The sequence below is a fragment of the Ambystoma mexicanum genome, chromosome 9 (assembly GCF_040938575.1).
Source record: "Ambystoma mexicanum isolate Mex_15411 chromosome 9, UKY_AmexF1_1, whole genome shotgun sequence".
Taxonomy (NCBI): Eukaryota; Metazoa; Chordata; class Amphibia; order Caudata; family Ambystomatidae; genus Ambystoma; species Ambystoma mexicanum.
The window spans coordinates 59,590,953-59,611,904 of record NC_090931.1 but is presented as its reverse complement, the minus strand read 5'-3'; positions in this window follow the sequence as shown (position 1 = coordinate 59,611,904).

Genomic DNA, 20,952 nt, shown 5'->3' with positions numbered 1-20,952 from the left:
GTCGGGTGATTCGGACAACCAATGGGCGCTCAGTGCCTCGTTCCCGAAACACTCTTAAGCGCCATTCATACTCTGTACGCTGCTTCTGTTTGAAGTTACTTCTGGACTTTTGTCTTCTATGTCTCCTGATCTACCTTAACCTTGCTCCAGTCTGATTACCCGTGTGCCGACTCCTGCTACGTTACACGGACTGCTTTTGAGATTTCACTTTTGCTCCAGCCTGATTACCCGTGTACTGACACGCGCTACGTTACACGGACTGCTTTGATATTTCGCTCCAGCCTAATTACCTGTGTACCGATTCCTGCTACGTTAGACTGCTTTGATATTTCGCTCCAGCCTGATTACTCATGCACCGACTTCTGCTATGTTACATGGACTGCTCTGATATTTCACTCCAACCTGATTACCCGTGTACAAACTTCTGCTACGTTACACAGGCTGCTTTGATATTTCGCTCCAGACTGATTACCTGTGTGCCGAGTTCTGCTACGTGAAACGGAATTCCTTTACTGAATCTTCACAAACTGACTAGAAAACTCACCTGTGTTGGATTTTCAGCATTGATTATCGGGCACTTTCAGAACGCTCTGCAGCCAGTGCACCATCCCACCTCCAGTGCGTCCCTCTTGCTGCCCGGGTCCGCCTCCCTTACTAACGTACCTGTTATTTGTTTTCTCCTGTCGTTTTCTGCTGCAGCACACACTCTCATTGACATCCTAGACTTCTCAGAAGGAACGGTAAGGGATTACTTTTTACACCTTTCCTGGCCTTACAATACTTTGATTAACCTGATTCTTAGACCATCCTCTTGTTCTGTTGTTGGAGGGATAAGGTCCTGCGAAAGCTCCACCTATCTTCTCTAGGCGGGAGGGGAAACGGGTGGTTATATCTCTCCCTTTCTTTCCACTTGATTACTGTGCCTCTACTTGCCACTGACCTGTGTTTTTTCATTTTCAGCTGATATGGCGGTGCGTTTCCCCCTGCTCTTTTAAGTGATTGGTTCCCTTGTCGGCTGTTTCAACCAACAAAGGGGCATATCGCAGAAAATAGTTTTTCCTTCAAGAGAGGAGGCCTAGGTTACATAACCACAGGCTCATCTATCAAGTCGCAAGCATAGAATTCCGAGCTTTGCCATCCCACAACAACTCATCACCAGACCGGTGAGTGACACAGAGATTACGAGGAGGATTGTAAAGTTGGATAGATGCAGTGGGGCCTTATGGTGGATAGATTTGTGAAGCAGGAGAAGACATTTTAATCCGGCCCTGTTTTGCATCATCAGCCATCCAGCCTGGTGACGGGATGAGGAATTAGGTGTGAGTTCCAAGAGGGTCCTGGTAACCAAGTTAATGATTTTGTCGAGAGAACAGAAAGCATAGCTGGGGAGACCAAAGAGGATGCTGGCACAGTAGTCCACTTTTGAGAAGACAAGTGTGGTTAAGAGATGCTTTGTTGTTTTGAAAGGGAAGAGGTGCCTGCTTTTCTGAATATTTTGTAGGTTGAGATGAGAAGCTATTCCACTTTTGGAGATGAAAGAAGAGAAGTGTTTTAGATAATGCTGAGGTTTCTAGATGAAGAAGAGTAGGGGAAGAGTGTCTGGTGGGAACTGGATAGGCAGAGGAAGAGATACGAGAGAGCTTTTGGTAGTGGGAGAAATCGAAGGGGGCCTCACGAACAAATCCCTTGGGATCCATCATCCAGGTGGCCAGGACACGGCCATTAGTTTTGGATCAGTTCCTGAGGGGTAGACCAGTGCAGGAGGATCACCTGGATGAGAGAGCGCCAGGGGACCACTCCGGTGGTGATAGTGCGTGGTATAAATATCCTTTAACATTATCATGTGGGGTGCCTGGGGAGTGGGACATCCGATAGAGAGATTCGGTATCACTTTCCCCCTTCTCATTCCATGTGTTATTTGACTTTACCCACACCCCCCTTTCGTATACGAACACGACTACAGGGACTGAGCGCTCTGAGAGAAGACAGACTTACACCCAGCCTTTCAGTGCAGCATGTCCCAACATCAGAGTCAGGCAATTAACCTTAAGAACTCACACCTGATTCCAGTTACCCCTGCCCGCACGGATAAAAGGCGCAGCAAGTGAGCACACTATGAGCAGTAGGGCATCGAGCGAGGCGAGGATCGAAGCAGAGCCAGAGAAGGAGAAAGCTATTCGAGGCCACAGCTGCATCGGGGAAGCCAGATGAAAAGTCACAGGGTGAAACCAAGAAGAGAAGTACCCTTGACCTGTTTGACAAATGTTCGCTGGGCTATTGAAGACTCGGACACAGCACGTGTTTGACGAAGAAGAAAGTCCTTCATATCCTGTAAGGTGCCTCTGAGATACCAGGAGCCCTCCTCCCTGACTGGATGAGTCGGGGGAGAAGTGCAGTTGCTGTGGTATCGCCCTTAACGTCTCGATCAAAGCCACAAGCCGAACCTTGCATACAGCTGGTGAGTTTGAAGACAACTGTGTGAACAGGACTGCGTATGAGAGAAGGTTGCGGGCAGCCACAAAGTGGCACATAAAGCATGTGATGAAAGAGGCGAGTGAAAGGAGAAAGCCGATACTAAGTAGCAGAGTGGCCCGGCACCACGTTGGTGCCCAGTCGAAAGCTCTCTGCCGGGATAAGGACAACAACCTGGGTGATAGGCGGCACAACACCCAAACCCAAAACTACCCGAAACCACCATTTCACATCCCACTCTGACTGATACATCCATGTCCTATTGTAACATCATGTCAGTTTCACCTACTGAGACAAAGATGATCATATGAGAAATAAAGATGGCTCCCAATGCAAGTACTGGGAGGAGGTGGCGCCGAAATCTTCATCTTGGCACCGCAGCACGACACGCTCCATTGTCGACAGCAGCGCCTGCAAGGAGAAAAAGAAGACAAGGTTAGACATTGAAAAAACAGTCAGTTTCAGGTTGCGCTTCGCCATACCTCGTGCTTTACCTTAAACCTTCGCTTACCTGCTGTCGAACATTGCGGTAGCCTCCATCTTCCCTCCGGCCGCGTCTGACGTCTCACAGCTGCATCTAGGCCACGTTTCCATCTGAGGGAAGAAAACGGAAAAGAGACATTATTGCGGGCATAATTAGGAGCAACATATAACGACATTAAACAGAACGAACAGCATCACAAGAGCTCAAGAAAGACTTACCAATCTTAAGGAGAAGCATAGTCGCAGCTGGACTGAACTAATCCTTATCAGGGATCAGTGAAGGAACTAGATCCCATTCGACGCGCCCCTGCCAGAAGTAGCAGGATGGGAGCTTATCTTCCATAATTCACAGGAACAGTCTCGCCACGTACCACCACTCACAGCTTTTCTACTGAGGGAGAGGCCTGAAGGGAGGTGATTCAAGTCCAGGGAGGGCAGCAACCGTGCCCCAACGTCTCCGCAGAGACCAGGTGAGCGTAACAGAACGCGAAGCCTCTAATACTCTGCTTGGGCATTATGGAAACTTCAGAAACAGATTGGATAGCCCTCTTACTAGGGGAATTACAGGCTGAAGTACATGCTTCAAGACAGGAAACCAATGCATTACGGGGGGATCTTATTGTAACTCGAGAAAGAACTGACAAATTGGCAAGACAAATGCTACAAAAACAAGCAGGACAGGTTCCACTGCCTGGAACGAACCAATCTTCTCATTCTTCCACACAACAACAATCTACACCGGTTCAGGTGGTTCTTCCAGGGGCAGTGGCTCTAGCCCCCCCTGAACGCTTAATTCGCGACCCAAACCAGTTTGCTGTATTTATGACCAATGTCGTCTTCATTTCTTGTGCAGACTAGGAGCCTTTCCTAATGACCAAGCAAAAGTGGCGTTTGTACCATCGTATTTAGGAGGTAGTGCGGCGGACTGGTCTATACCTCTGGTAAATCAAGATTACTCTTTACTCCGGAACTTTGGGGATTTCCAACATGAGATGGAGAAATTGTTTGCCCGCCATAGACAAGGACAAGCTCGGGATAACGAGTTGTCACTCGGACAAGGGAAACAAGATCTATTAACCTATATTGCATCCTTCAATCATCTCATAGCCCGGAACAACTGGCCAGAAGAGAAGAGGACTACACTCTTTTACCAAGGGTTACGTGGAGAACATAAGGATGTGTTGGCGCAAGTGGTGAATCCCCCTGAGAGGTGTGCAGACTACATAGACCTGACGGTGCAACTCGATCATAGGTTGCAGAATTGGAAAATGGATCGAGCTAGATCAGAGGGACGGTCAGTTTACGTACCCCCACGTGAGAATCAGACTAAACCACATGAACAGTCTGAGCCAATGCAACTTGGTGGATTACAAAATCCCCTTACCAAAGCAGAAAGAGAAAAAAGAAGACAACAACAGCTTTGCTTATACTGTGGACAAGCAGGTCACTTCCTCCGTGACTGCCCGGTAAAACCACCCAAGAAAACGGTTGTGACAACAGACAAAACTGAGTAAGAAGAACAGAACTCGGGTAACGCCAATCCTGGCAAGTGTAGGGGTCCGCTTGTCCAGCATGAAAAAGGAATACGTACAGACCTCACATCTAGTCCTTCCAGTGCTTTTGGTGAATCACAAGCAACCATCAAAAATACATGCCTTGGAGGCATATATTGATTGTGGAGCTGTGGGTAACTACATTGACCAAGATTTGGCTCTCTGAATAGGTCTTCCTCTCCGACAGAAGCAGAAATCGGAAAACTTCACTGCTGTGGATGGTTCTCAGCTATCATCCGGCCCAGTGACACAATACACCGAGAAAGTCAAGCTTTTATGTCAGGACGGACATCAAGAGGAAATTACTTTCGATCTCATTGGTGCTCCTCATTTCCAGATGATATTGGGAATGCCCTGGCTGGTGACCCACAATCCTAGGAACGACTGACGAAAACGAGTTCCGACATTTCCTCATGATTGTGCCGACACATTTTACAAAAAAGATGACACCAATCTGAAACTGAAGAAAGGAATCGTGTTGGGCCTCACCAGCTCCTTACTGCTTGAATACCAACATTACCAGGATGTCTTCAAAAAAGAGCAAGCCAACATTCTGCCCCCGCACAGACCCTACGATTGTCAAATAGATCTTGTACCCGGAGACCAGATCCCTTGCAGCCGAATTTACGCTCTGACAGAAAAGGAAAATCAGGATCTTAGAACTTACCTGGATCAGTACCTGGCGAACGGTTTCATTTGCCCGTCTAAGTCACCTGCCTCCTCGCCCTTATTCTTGGTGCCTACAAAGGAGGGGGACTTAAGAACTTGCATCGACTATAGAGCCATTAATCAGATCACAGTAAAAAATCGATATCCTTTACCGCTTATACCAGAGCTCCTGGACCAAGTGAAGTATGCCCAAATCTACACTAAATTGGATTTAAGAGGAGCATACCATCTTGTAAGAGTAAAAGAGGGAGACAAGTGGAAAACGGCCTTGCGCAAGAAGTACAGCATCTTTGAATACCAGGTCATGCCCTTCGGGCTATGCAATGCCCCTGCGGCATTCCAATTCTTTATGAATGATGTACTTCGTGAACTACTGGACGTTTGTGCTCTTGTTTACATTGACAACATTCTTATCTACTCAAACTCTGTGGAAGAACATGTAGGCCATGTCCAAGCAGTCTTAGAGAAGCTTCGACAACACCAATTGTATGCCAAGTTGGAAAAATGTTTTTTTCCATGTAACCGAGGTCGAGTTTCTCAGTTTCATGCTCACACCACAAAGCGTACATATGGATTCACGAAAGGTGGATGCAATCCTACAATGGCCCTCACCAACATCCACAAAAGGAATGCAAAGCGTGCTCGGGTTTGCCAACTTTTACCATTGGTTTATACCTGGGTTTTCACAAATTGTACATCCAATGACCTCCTTGTTAAAGAAAAATCAAAAGTTCCATTGGTCGACAGAAGCTGAAGAAGCCTTCCAGAAGTAGAAACTACCATTCACTACAGCACCAGTCCTTCGACATCCACGACCAGACCTACCTTACATAGTTGAGACAGATGCTTCAAAAATCGCCATGGGAGCAGTATTGTCACAACGAGACCCCGAGACAGGACAACTACACCCAGTCGCATTCTGGTCCCGCAAATTTTCAGCTCCCGAGTTGAACTACGCAATCAAAGATAAGGAATTGCTGGCGATTAAGGCAGCATTCAAGGCCTGGAGACATTGGGCCTCATTACACGGAAGGCGGTAATCCAGGGTGCTATTAGCACCCTGGACCATGCCGGTAAATTACCGGCACCGCCTTGGCGGAAAGGGGATTTACCGCCCCATTCCAAGGTTGGAGGGGCGGTAAATCCCCCTTCCGCCATTGCCCTTCCCCATTCCCATTTCTGCCCCATAGGGCTCTATGGGAATGGGGAAGGCGCTAATTACGGCACCGCAATTTTGCGGTGCCGTAATTAGCTCCGAGGTCCCTTAGCGGGTTGGTTTTTAACGCCTGCAAGAAGCAGGCGTTAATTCCTCCAACCCGCAAAGGGACCTCGTAGTACGGCGGTAAGGGTTAACGGTCACCGTTGCCATTAACGGTGACCGTTAACCCTTACCGCCGTCCGTGTAATGAGGCCCATTACCTTCTAGGGGCAAGACATGCAGTCACTGTCAGCACGGACCATCGTAACGTGCAATACATGAAAACCACCAAAGCACAATCCTTGCGTCAACTGCGTTGGGCTCTCTTCTTCGCGGAATACAATTTTATTATCACTTATAGACCTGGAGTACGCAACGGGAAAGCAGACGCTCTATCACGCATAAGTGAAGAGAAAGAGGCTTTTACAACATCCGACTCCGTGGCCATAATTCCTGAGGAAAGGATTCAAGCCAGAATAGCTGCCACCACATGTGTGGATGACCAAAAAACCAGTTTGCAATCACTGATGAATCAATCAACACAACAGGAATGGCTGTTAAAAGGTGACCAGTACACCATCAATGACAATCTACCATATTTCCAAGGACGATTATATGTCCAAGACCAAGAACTGCAAAAGCAAATCATCACAAATTACCACAATTCCTTAGTGGAAGGACACCCAGGAATAGCCAAAACTCAGGTTACGGTAAAACAAAACTACTGGTGGCCAACCAGGTGAAAGGACATCGCTCAGTTTATTGAAACCTGCGGAGTCTGTGCACAACCCTGTTAGGCAGAAACCTGTGCAGTTCCCTTAGGGACCACTGCAAAAAGTTTAAGACTACAGGAGTAAGCAGTAAACCCAATTGGTAGCGGTCTGCACCACCCAGACCTACCTGGTAGCTGTGGCTGAGCAGTCAGACTTCTCTCAAGAAGAGTTAGGCAGTATATAGAGTATACACAATAGGGCTAAACATACAGTAGAACAAGCAAACACTGACTAGAGCTTTGGTATAAAAGTATATGATTATTTATTTAAGAACACACTTATGAAAATACACTGGTACTAATATATCAAGCAAGTTCAAACACAGTCACTATAAGTATATACACCTCCCTAGTTAATTATTTGACAAGTCTAGGTTAAGACACCACTTATTAGCAAAACAGAGGTGAGCGTGTAACCGTAGATGGCATTCCAATAATTTGTTTAAAAAGGGAGAGAAAAGACAGAGTATGGAAATAACACAGTACCAACACTTTTAAGAAACCACAGCAAGTCAAGAAAGGCAGGTTCTACTGTAGAGCCAAAAGTTCGTAGGCCAGGCCCACTCTTGGAGAGAGACAGGCGGAATGTGCCCAAGATCACACAGTGGAAATGCACTCAAAGTCTTTGCAGAAAAGTCAAAAAGATGTTGGAGCAGTTCAGAAAGGCAAAGTTAGCAGGTCTGAGGTCAACCCAGTTGGAAGGTCAAGGATTTACGGGACACCTCGGACAATCTGTTGCAAGGGAGACCAGGTGGGACACTACCTGAAATGGTGAGAAAGCTCCAGCGGTGGCAGTTGTTCTTGGAAGCGGGTGCAAGTCGTGGCTTCGACCAGAGGAAGAGATGATCTCGACGAGGAAGAAAGCTGGAGGTCGTTGCACTGCCAGGGAAGAAACCAGCCGTGGAGTTCCCGATTAAAAGGTACAACCCTTTTATTCGCGGTTAGTGGTGAAGCGTGGCTATCCGGCCTCCGGGGTGCTTGGCACGGGCGATTCGACCACGAGATGTCCAGGAAGGCAAAAAAGGCGAACTGGTTGGTCCCACCAGCTCAAAGGGAAGAAGACTCTCCTAGAAGAAGATCTCCTCTGTTGTCGGGGAAGTGGTGAGTTCGTACAGCAGGGCTCCACCGGTGGTGTCGTCGTTGTAGATGGCTCAGCTTCTCCCCTCTTTGGATTCTTTAGGTCCTGTGGCGACTTCTGAAGTTCCAGTCCCCAAAGCCCTGCTTTTATGCAGAAAAACCCCCATTCAACAGCCTAGCTGTCACTCAAACATGCGGCTCACCACTGGGCCAATGTCATGATCTCTGCTTCCAAAAGATCAGGACTTGCCCGATTCCCTTGGAAGCAGACCCATAACCCCGGTTCCGAGTGCCAGCCAGTCCCAATTGGGACCTTTTGGACCCTGTCCTGGCACCAGTGGCACCAGGCTCATAAAGATGCCCAGTCCCAGCGCTGGAAGCGCCAGGCTCATAATGCTTGGGTGGACTTACCTGCAGCAGACCATGCTGCTTACTTACCTGTCAGTTGAGCCCCTGATCCTCTTCTGTTTGGGACTACTTTTCCTGTTGGGTGGGGCAGGAGCCACTCCCTAGGTTCAGAACACTGGAACTCTTCTGGAAAGCAGGAACTCTTTTCTCACCTAGGCGAGGCTGTGGAAGGAGACACCTAAGCACTACAGGAGGCTATTTAAACCACACCCGATGGATGAATCATGCTTTGCGTTATTCTGCATTCTCTGCAGCAGAACGCTCATCGTGTCCTCTGCTTCTGATCCTGGGCCTAAGGGAACAAAGGCTTACCATCCTGGAATCCAGTCTTCAGCAGCACCTGTAAAGACAAAGAAAGAACAGGTTAGCACTACGGTCTTCAGTGGCAGTGCATCTCTTACCTGGTCCATCGGCTGTCACCAACGCCTCGCGCTGCATTCCGGCATCTAAAGACAAAAGCTTACCAGCTCTTTGCACGCTCCGGAGATCTTCGGCGCTGCATCCCGCATCTGAAAGACAAAAGAAGGTGCGTTTAAAGACATTGGGCAACTTTATTACTCACGTGCCATTACTCCTTCCCACGCCGAATCCAGTGGGTATTCCAGCACCCTTCAGCTTCTCTAAAGCTCCGAACTTGTACCTGCAAGATAAAAGGGACAGTTAGTGCGCATCTTGAAGCAGGCTACAAGCGCTTACTTACGTGCTTCCAGGCGCTTCTATTCCTCACGCGGGTTCGATCCTCAACTCTCATCAGCCCGCCATCCGCCATCGCCGGAACCCTGCAAAGCAAGAGATATCATTACAAAAGACTTTTAAGACATTTGAAGTGCCCAGAACTTACCGTTCGTGCAGTTAACGACGGACAGCAGTCCTCTGAGGTCAAGAGGCCTGCACCCTTATCCAGTGAAGAAACTGGTTACGGCACCCTGCCCCGAGGCAGATGGAGAGCTCGGCGTTCACTTACCTAAGGTGAGGGCGTTAACCTTTGGGGTTCTACAGGAGAAGAGAAAGGGAAGAGGAGAGAGGCACCCAATAACCCCAGTTCATTAATCCCATATTTTCTATCTGCAGACATCTTACTCTTCGAGTCAGACATACGGTGCACAGAGGTCCAGCCCAAAGAGCCAACCGTGTGTTACACATCACCTTTGAAGATACAGCATTCACCCAGTCAAGACCGGCGCCTCTGCGGGAATCAGGTGAGCGTTACAGAACGCAAAGCCAACCGCAAAACTCCCACCCAGGCGCTATGGAAACCTCGGATACCGACCAGCTAGCCCAGTTACTTGGGGAACTAAGAGCAGAAGTGCATGCAGCCCGTCAGGAAACGAATGCTCTAAGAAGGGAACTGATTATTTCCAAGGAGCGAACAGACAATCTCGCTAGACAATTGCTACAGTCACAAGCCGGACAAACTCCGTTACCCGCATCAGGGGCAAATCTTCCTTCAACATCCTCTACGAACCCAGTGCAGATCAACCTACCTGGGAATGTACCTCTGGCTCCGCCCGAACGATTTTCTGGTGACCCAAAGAGGTTTGCAGTATTTATTAATCAGTGCCGGTTGCACTTCTTATGCCGGCCAGCAGCCTTTCCAACTGATCAAGCTAAGGTAGCTTTCGTGCTTTCGTACCTTAGTGGCAATGCGGCAGACTGGTCGGTCCCTCTAGTTAATCAAGATGATCCGGTTCTCCATGATTTTCAAGCTTTTCAGCTCAGTATGGAAAAACTGTTTGCAAGACATTCACTGGGGCAGGCCTTGGACAATGAGCTCCTTTCATTGCGACAGGGTAATCAAGACCTTTTGGCTTATATTGCGTCTTTCAACAGACTGATAGTGGAAACTCGATGGCCTGAGGACAAAAGGATTATGCTGTTTTATAGAGGTCTACGTGGAGAGCTCAAAGATGTGTTAGCCCAAGTAGTGAATCCCCCGCAAGACTGTTCGGACTATATTGACTTAGTCGTTCAAATTGACCACAGACTGCAGAACAGGAAGGCCGATCGTTCCAAGTTTGATGCTCCAGTATTTTCCAAACCACCAACTCCTACCAAAGGAGTAGACTCCGGGGAACCCATGCAAATAGGGGGCCTGAAAGGACCACTAACACAAAAGGAGCGGGAAAGGAGAAAATAGCTGCAATTATGCCTCTATTGCGGAAACTCGGGGCACTTTCTTCGAGACTGTCCGGTGAAACCAGCCAAGAAGGCAGTAGGAGCTACAGTTACCAGGGTCACAAACTCTGAGCAGGGAAATGACCTCGCCCGACAAGAATAGAGGTCCTCTTGCCGAGCGTTAAAACCAGTTCCGTGACCTCGCATTTCGTGATACCTATGGTCCTCATTAGCCCTGAACATCCGGATCGATTACATGCGATTGAAGCTTATGTCGACAGCGGTGCCATCGGCAATTATGTGGATCATGAAATGGTTTTGAGGATGAATCTGACTCTTTGTCCAAAGGCTGTAAAGGACGTCATTACTACGGTGGATGGTATGGAGATAGCCTCCGGACCAGTAACGCATACCACCCAAGAAGTGACGCTAGTAAGTCAAGATGGACACCATGAGAAGATCGTGTTCGATGTGATCAAGGCCCCTCAGTTCCAGATTATTCTAGGAATTCCTTGGTTAGAGAAGCACAATCCTCAGATCGATTGGCGAGCAAGAACGGTTCAGTTTCCAGAATGTGTCTCTACTTGTCACCCTCGACCTGGTGTTGCACTGGCAGCAATTTCCTCGGAGGCTCCCCAGTTACCTCCTGAATACCTAGAATTCCAAGATGTTTTCCGGAAGGATCAGGCTAACTCTCTACCTCCTCATAGGTCTTATGACTGCCAGATAGACCTGATACCTGGATCTACTCCTCCTTGTAGTAGAATTTATGCCCTCACCGAGCCTGAGAATCTTCACCTCCGACAATACCTGGATCAATACATTGCGAATGGGTTTATTCGTCCTTCCAAGTCCCCTGCTTCCTCAGCTTTGTTCTTCGTTCCAAAAAAAGAAGGGGACCTTAGAACTTGTATAGATTATCGCGCCCTGAACCAGATCACCGTTAAGAATAGATATCCGTTACCTTTGATCCCTGAACTCCTGGACCAAGTCAGAAAAGCATGCATATATACAAAGCTGGATCTTAGAGGAGCCTACCACTTGGTACGAGTAAAAGAGGGCGATGAATGGAAGACGGCCTTCCGCACCAAGTATGGGCTATTTGAATATCAGGTCATGCCCTTCGGACTTTGCAATGCCCCGGCCGCCTTTCAATATTTTATGAACGATGTCCTCAGAGAGCTCATAGATGTGTGTGTTGTTGTTTACATTGACGGCATCCTCGTTTATTCTTCATCGGAAACTGAACATCGGAAACATGTGAAAATGGTCCTCGAGAGATTGCGTCAACACAAACTTTTCGCTAAGTTGGAAAAATGTGTTTTCAACGTGACTGAAGTTGAATTCTTGGGATTCATATTATCACCTAGCGGAGTGCGTATGGATTCAAAGAAGGTCGATGCAATTCTCAAATGGCCATCGCCATCCTCCGTAAAAGGTGTTCAAAGCATGTTAGGCTTCGCTAACTTTTACCGCAGGTTTATCCCCGAATTCTCTCGAATAGTCCAGCCCATCATCGCCTTGTTAAAGAAAAACAAACGTTTTGAATGGTCTACCGAGGCGGAGCAAGCTTTCCAGAATTTGAAGACTAGATTTATCTCTGCACCGATCTTAAAACATCCTTGCCCAGAACTCCCCTACATCGTTGAAACTGATGCTTCGAGCCTTGCCATGGGGGCAGTTCTATCACAAAAGGACCCAGTAACCAATCAGTTGCATCCCGTGGCATTTTGGTCCCGCAAATTCTCGCCTCCTGAAATCAATTACACTATTACTGATAAGGAACTCCTAGCTATCAAGTCCGCCTTTAAGGCTTGGCGGCATTATCTTCTGGGGGCACGACACACCGTTCCTGTGATTACAGATCACCGAAACCTGCAATATTTGAAAACCGCAAAAGCTCAATCCTCTAGGCAACTCCGTTGGGCACTATTCTTTGCCGAGTTTGACTTCATAATTACCTATCGACCTGGTACAAAAAACGGTAAGGCTTATGCCCTTTCTCGGATGGGAGTGGAAGAACATTTGATCAATCCTAAACCTGTACCTATCATTCCCGAACAAAGAATTCTAGGTGTAATCGCCACACAATCCGTAGAAGAAGTTAAGGATAAAGCCAGGCTACTGGTAACTCCAGCAGACATACAGAATTGGCATCTGCAGGGAAAGGACTTTACGGTGAAGGACAACCTATTATATTTCCAAGAACGGTTATACCTGCCCAGCACAGATTTACAGAAAAAGGTAATCTCTTGGTATCACGATTCTTTAATGGAAGGACATCCCGGTATGACCAAGACCTCGGAAAAGATCAAGCGCTACTTCTGGTGGCCGTTTTGGAAAAAAGATATCAGAGACTTTATAATGTCCTGTGGAGTATGTGCCCAAAACAAGAGTCAAAAGGAAAAACCAGCCAGCCTCTTACGCCCTATTGACATCCCACCTCGTCCTTGGCATACGCTTTCTATGGACTTCATCACCGATCTACCTCCATGCTCCGGATACAATACGATCCTAGTAATCGTGTACCTATTCTCCAAGATGGCGCATTTCATTCCACTCAAAGGCTTACCAACAGCAGCAACTCTGGCCCGAGAATTTCTCGAAAACATCGTCCGACTGCACGGTTTTCCTTCAATTCTAATTTCGGATCGAGGTAGTCAATTTATTTCTCATTTTTGGCGAAGTTGCTGTCGGTCGGCTCAAATTGATGTGAGACATTCGACCAGCCACCACCCTCAAACCGACGGACAAACCGAGAGGACCAATCAAACTCTGGAACAGTATTTGCGCTGCATGCTACAACAAACTGAAAAAACTTGGAAAGATATGCTTTGGATAGCCGAATATGCCTACAATAACTCTGTCCACTCGGGAACTGGGAAGACCCCGTTTTTTCTTTTATACGGTAGTCACCCTCGAACCTCGGAGTTGGATCCACTCCAAGATCTTGGAACACCAGCAGTAGACCACCTGCATTCTACAATCACCCAAGCCTTTAAGGAAGCCGTTTCTCACCTTCAAAGGGCTAAAGAACAATACAAGAAAGGAGCAGACCAACATCGGAAGGAAGCCCCCCAATATCAAGTAGGAGATCAAGTCTGGTTATCCACCAAATATCTACCTCTAAAAGGACCACGCACATTCAACCCAAGATACCTTGGTCCCTATTCCATCACTACCATAGTAAATCCAGTAGCGGTCAAGTTGGACTTGCCCCCTCACATGAAGATACATCCAGTCTTCCACGTCTCTCTATTAAAACCCGTGCAACCTCAAACCCGACTAACTAAATCTCCAAAACCTATTCTAGTTGATGGAGAACTCGAGTTTGAAGTCAAAAGCATCCTGGATTCCAAGATCTCCAAATCAAAACTATTTTACCTGATTGACTGGAAAGGCTACGGTCCCCAAGAAAGATCCAGGGAACCTGCAGAATATGTCCACGCCCCTCGTCTAATCAAAAGATTTCATCGAACATTTCCTAACAAGCCCAAACCCCCAGAGAATCCCGGTTTGGGAGGGGCCTTGAGGGGGGGTGCTGTCATGATCTCTGCTTCCAAAAGATCAGGACTTGCCCGACTCCCTTGGAAGCAGACCCATAACCCCGGTTCCGAGTGCCAGCCAGTCCCAATTGGGACCTTTTGGACCCTGTCCTGGCACCAGTGGCACCAGGCTCATAAAGATGCCCAGTCCCAGCGCTGGAAGCACCGGGCTCATAATGCTTGGGTGGACTTACCTGCAGCAGACCATGCTGCTTACTTACCTGCCAGTTGAGCCCCTGATCCTCTTCTGTTTGGGACTACTTTTCCTGTTGGGTGGGGCAGGAGCCACTCCCTAGGTTCAGAACACTGGAACTCTTCTGGAAAGCAGGAACTCTTTTCTCACCTAGGCGAGGCTGTGGAAGGAGACACCTAAGCACTACAGGAGGCTATTTAAACCACACCCGATGGATGAATCTTGCTTTGCGTTATTCTGCATTCTCTGCAGCAGAATGCTCATCGTGTCCTCTGCTTCTGATCCTTGGCCTAAGGGAACAAAGGCTTACCATCCTGGAATCCAGTCTTCAGCAGCACCTGTAAAGACAAAGAAAGAACAGGTTAGCACTACGGTCTTCAGTGGCAGCGCATCTCTTACCTGGTCCATCGGCTGTCACCAACGCCTCGCGCTGCATTCCGGCATCTAAAGACAAAGGCTTACCTACTCTTCGCATGCTCCGGAGGTCTTCGCACTGCATTCCGGCATCTGAAAGACAAAAGCTTACCAGCTCTTCGCACGCTCCGGAGGCCTTCGGCGCTGCATCCCGCATCTGAAAGACAAAAGAAGGTGCGTTTAAAGACATTGGGCAACTTTATTACTCACGTGCCATTACTCCTTCCCACGCCGAATCCAGTGGGTATCCCAGCACCCTTCAGCTTCTCTAAAGCTCCGAACTTGTACCTGCAAGATAAAAGGAACAGTTAGTGCGCATCTTGAAGCAGGCTACAAGCGCTTACTTACGTGCTTCCAGGCGCTTCTATTCCTCACGCGGGTTCGATCCTCAACTCTCATCAGCCCGCCATCCGCCATCGCCGGAACCCTGCAAAACAAGAGATATCATTACAAAAGACTTTTAAGACATTTGAAGTGCCCAGAACTTACCGTTCGTGCAGTTAACGACGGACAGCAGTCCTCTGAGGTGAAGAGGCCTGCACCCTTATCCAGTGAGGAAACTGGTTACGGCACCCTGCCCCGAGGCAGTTGGAGAGCTCGGCGTTCACTTACCTAAGGTGAGGGCGTTAACCTTTGGGGTTCTACAGGAGAAGAGAAAGGGAAGAGGAGAGAGGCACCCAATAACCCCAGTTCATTAATCCCATATTTTCTATCTGCAGACATCTTACTCTTCGAGTCAGACATACGGTGCACAGAGGTCCAGCCCAAAGAGCCAACCGTGTGTTACACATCACCTTTGAAGATACGGCATTCACCCAGCCAAAACCGGCGCCTCTGCGGGAATCAGGTGAGCGTTACAGCCAATCACACAAGAGTGTGACTTGAGTTGCCAAGGCAACTCAGTCCAGGGTACCTAATCCCTCTCCCACACATCCTGTAGACCCCAGACAGAGTGGCACCATTTGAAGGGCTGCTGTGCAGAAGCCCGCCAAAAAGTGGAACAAAGAGTTTCAGAGGCGAACACAAACGCCATTTTAAAACAGAGTCCTGGCAAAAAGACCCAACCAGGGAATAAATATTAAATAAATAACCCAGCGGTATCTTTAACATTGCACCAAAAAGTGGTGCGTTTAAAATCAATGGGAAAATCCCATAAGAAATTTTCTGGTGGAATATTTCGCATGGTATCCACTGCAACCAGCCAGAAACTCAACAAGGGGGGACTGGACAATGCCCCCTTGGAAAACAGACCCAGGGGCAATCGAATTACCCCTACCAGTACTTCCACAGTATGATGGTTTGTTGTACTGGTTCTGTTCACAATTGGAGACTAGTAAAGTCAATGGTGACTTTACATGCCCTGGGAGACCGTAGTCAGTCCCAGGGTATGGAGTCTATGTTTGGGGGTCACTATGATACCCCTGTGTTACTGCACTGAGGGTGCTGTGTAACACACATATCAAAAACACATGAAGCCCTATGGAGTAAAAGACCCCATAGCCCATAAAACAAATTCACAGTCAAAGGACATTCTCAAATCATGCCTAAGAGTGGGAGAAAAAGAGTCTCACTCTTAGCAGGATTAAAAAATAAACCCCAAAAATCCAGCAAAGCTGCTGGGGGACTCACTAGGTTTGGGAAATTAGCCTTAACAGAGAATTCTCCCTAACACAACACAAGTCTCAGAAACAGAACCCCGCGGGCTTACTACATCCCCTAACAGTACCGCCAGCACCTTGGCATACCCTGTCGATGGACTTCCTCACGGATCTTACACCCTGCAAGGGATACACCATATTAGTCGTTGTGGATTTATTCTCCAAAATGGCCCATTTCATCCCTCTGAAAGGACTCTCAACTGCGTCAACTCCCGCTTCTGTGTTCCTAGAGCAAATTGTTCGATTGCATGGATTTCCATCAGTATTAGTTTCTGATTGCGGAATTCAATTTGTTTCTGCCTTTTGGAGAAAGTGTTGTACGATTACCAAGATCGATCTCCGGTTGTCCACAAGACATCACCCTCAAACTGATGGGCAAACTGAACGAACCAACCAAACTTTAGAGCAATATCTCAGGTGTATGTTGCAACAGTCAGAGGACTCTTGGAAAAATATACTCTGGATAGCTGAGTATGCATACAACAACTCAATTCACACAAGCACAGGGCAAACTCCATTGTACACTGTGCACGGAAGACATCCGAGGACATCAGTATTTCATCCATGTGATACCCTGGAAATGCCAGCCATAAAAAATGTGCATAAAACCATCACTCAAGTTTTTAAGGAGGCAACAGAACATCTGATCAAGGTTAAAGAAAGACAAAAACTGTTTGCTGATCGACATCGGAAGGAAGTTTCCGCCTACCAGATTGGCGAAAAGGTGTGGTTAGCATCCAAATATATACCCCTGAAGGGTCTAAGAGCTTTCCGCACAAGATACCTGGGCCCTTGTACTATAAAGTCCATAATCAATCCTGTCGCCATGAAATTGGAGTTACTATCTCACATGAAAATTCACCCCGTATTTCATGTCTCCCTCCTCAAACCAATGAAACCCAATACATGGCTTTGTTCTCCGCCAGAGCCCAAAATTATAGATGGAGAACCAGAAAATGAAGTCAAATCCATCCTGGATTCCAAGGTGGGTCGATCAAAATTGTATTACCTAATTGACTGGAAAGGTTATGGACCTAAAGACCGAACTTGGGAACCCAGTGAGCACGTCCATGCTCCACGTTTAATCAGACAGTTCCATCGCAATAATCCCACCAAACCAAGACCGGGAGGAGAACCACCCATGAGAGAGGCCTTGAGGGGGAGTGCTGTCATGGTCATGAAGTCAGGGTCACAGGCATGCAGGGGTCGCATGCACAGGAGACCTGGGTGGACATTGACCTGGTGCCTTTGTCGCCAGGCTCATGAACAAAGGTAAATAAGAACATCCATTTGGCACCAAAAGCCTTATTTATGGACATAGCACTCCAGATGCATTAACCATGAACATTCCATCCATTAAGCTGAATGCATTAACCTGAACATTCTATCCATTAAGCAGCCCCAAGTGTATTCTTGGGTGTGGCTGTTAATGGATTGCCTTTGGGTGTGGGAGGCAGGCTGAACCTGGTGGGTGTGGCTTCAGAAGTTCAGCTATATAAGTTGCTCATCCTTAAGGCCAGTGCTTTGCGCTATTCTGCACTTGCAAGCAGTGTAACGCTCACCGTCGCCTGAGGTTAGACTTACCTTAGAAGATCCTGCTTCCTGGACATCCTGCTTCCTGCCAGCATACTTACCAACTGGGGGAAGCTGTTCTTACTGGTAAATCTCTTCAGCAAACCAAGTATTCATCTTTACACTTTCCGGAACGCCGAAATCTTCATCTTGGCACCGCAGCACGACACGCTCCATTGTCGACAGCAGCGCCTGCAAGGAGAAACAGAAGACAAGGTTAGACATTGAAAAAACAGTCAGTTTAAGGTTGCTCTTCTCCATACCTCGCGCTTTACCGTAAACCTTCGCTTACCTGCTGTCGAACATTGCGGTACCCTCCATCTTGCCTCCGGCCGCGTCTGACGTCTCACAGCTGCATCTAGGCCGTGTTTCCATCTAAGGGAAGAAAACAGAAGAGAAACATTATTGCGGGCATAATTGGGAGCAACATAACGACATTAAACAGAACAAACAGCATCACAAGAGCTCAAGAAAGACTTACCAATCTTAAGGAGAAGCATAGTCGCAGCTGGACTGGGCTAATCCTTATCAGGGATCAGTAAAGGAACTAGATCCCATTCGACGCACCCCTGCCTGAAGTAGCAGGACGGAGAGCTTATCTTCCATAATTCACAGGAGCAGTCTCACCACGTACCACAGCTCACAGCTTTTCTACTGAGGGAGAGGCCTGAAGGGAGGTGATTCAAGTCCAGGGAGGGCTGCAACCGTGCCCCAACGCCTTCGCAGAGACCAGATGAGCGTAACGTAACCTCTGAGGAACCTTATCCAGGACCCCTGTTCCAAATCATATGTGTCTCTGAAGATGCTGACCTATACCCGTAAGCAACAGTGGGAATTCTGGTATTAGGGAACTGTAACTCCATGCCTAGGACTCTCTACAGAGGTTCTTCTGGGGACAGACTTGTCCTTCTTTGCCCTATGTGTAACAAAGCTTCAAGTGGAGAAAAGATCAAATGTATACTTCATTTCTTGGTACCCTTAGGTAGTTAGATGCCCAGTGGAAGATGGAGATTTAGGAGAAAGGGTGGATGTGTGTGACAGGGTCTTGGACCTGATCCTGTCAAGGGAGTTGGGGGGACCTTTCTCAATCTGAGGCAGGAACCCTATCAGGGTGTTGATAATAGCCAGCCCTGCCTGAGAGGTGAGGGGAGGGAGTTGGGAGGGCGCCAGTTTCTATTCTCCCCCACATGTGCCTTGTATTAATAAGAAAGTACCATTCAGTCCATGCCTGTGGTACAACATGCTGGCTAGTGTTCGCTCTGTTTTATCGCTTTATGGCAAGCTAGAAGCAATACGATCCATAAGAGAGGGAGCCTAGGGAACCTAGGTTTACCCGGCCCTTGATAATAGAGGAGCTACAGAAATATGGCTCGCAGCCTGGCTTCAAGGGTGGTGTTTTTGAAATGGTCCCTGTTTGCCATAGCCACGAGTAAACTGAAATACTTGGGGGTGACATTAACAAACCCAATTACTGACATACCTGGAGAACTATCACCCCCTTTGGGACATGGTCAAGAAGGGCCTTGCGAGATGGAACAGACTGGTTCTATCCTGGATTGTGTGTTTGAAGGTGATTAAGAGGAACATCCTGCTGAGATTCCTGCACCTGTTCCAAATGCTCTTTATACGGGTACCTGCCAAATACATTAGAATTCTTAAATCAGCCCTCCTGAATTTCCTGCGGGCGGGAACCAAGCCATGGATAGCATAAAGCACTCTAGTCTTTTTCGAGAGATAAAGGGAGAATGGCTTTCCTAGACTTTCAAACGTACTACTTGGCTCCCCAACTGAGGGTGATGATTGATCATCTTATCCCGGCACCATCAAACAGTGGGTACCTCTGGAAAATGCTTTGCTCCATCTGGTTGCCTTGAATGAATGGCTCTGGTTCCTGAAAAAGAAAATACCGAAGAGAATTTTGTGGCACCCTGTTCCGAATGTCCACTGGGATCTGTGATGAATCTAGACAATTCGTCCCTTCTCCCCGGAGGGGAGTGTGACGAATCAAGGGAATTCATCCCTTCTCCCAAAGGGAGGCCCCTTCCTCTGAGGCCTAGGGAGGGGAGCCCGCTCTGCAACTCCCTCCCTAGGGTTCGAGGCAAGTGGGGTCTCACCGGGAAAAGGACACTGTTTCTGCGAGGAACTCCCTATAGTTGCACACACTATGGCCTAATTGACAAGCTTTACAGTACCAGAAGCCTTTGTATATCAAGAATGGGACGAAGAAACTCCTCAGAGATACCATTATCTTACTGGAAATGAACATGTCCCTTTAAGTCAAACTATGCAACGCACTGAGATGAGTAAGTTAAATAACATACCCTGGATAGAGAGGAATGCTTACGGGGGCTAGAGAGGGCACTGCACAATGTAAGGCCGAGAGGAGGGCGGAGTAAGCAGCAGTGAGGAAACCTGGGAGTTTGGTGCTGACCCACTACGATAAGCTAAGAAGCCAAAGTCACAGCTCAGTCCCAGCACGAGAGAGCAACAAGTCAGACGCCCGACAAGAGAAGCTGGAACACTAAAATCACGTGCAGCCCAAGTATGAGAGAGCAACAGGGCAAAAGCCTGGCACAAGGAACTGGGATGACAAAATCACAGCACAGCCCCAATACGAGAAAGCAACAGGGTAGGAGCCTGACACAAGGTACTGGGACGCCATACCCATGGCATAGCCCCTGTGCGAGTGACCAGCAGGGAAGAAACCGAGATGGTGGTGAGACCATGGGAAGCCTGTGGTGGACATACGGTCCTAGAACCATTGCCGAGACCACTATGCATAGAGGATCCGAGAGGGTCTTGCCCCTCTTTAGAAGGTCAGAA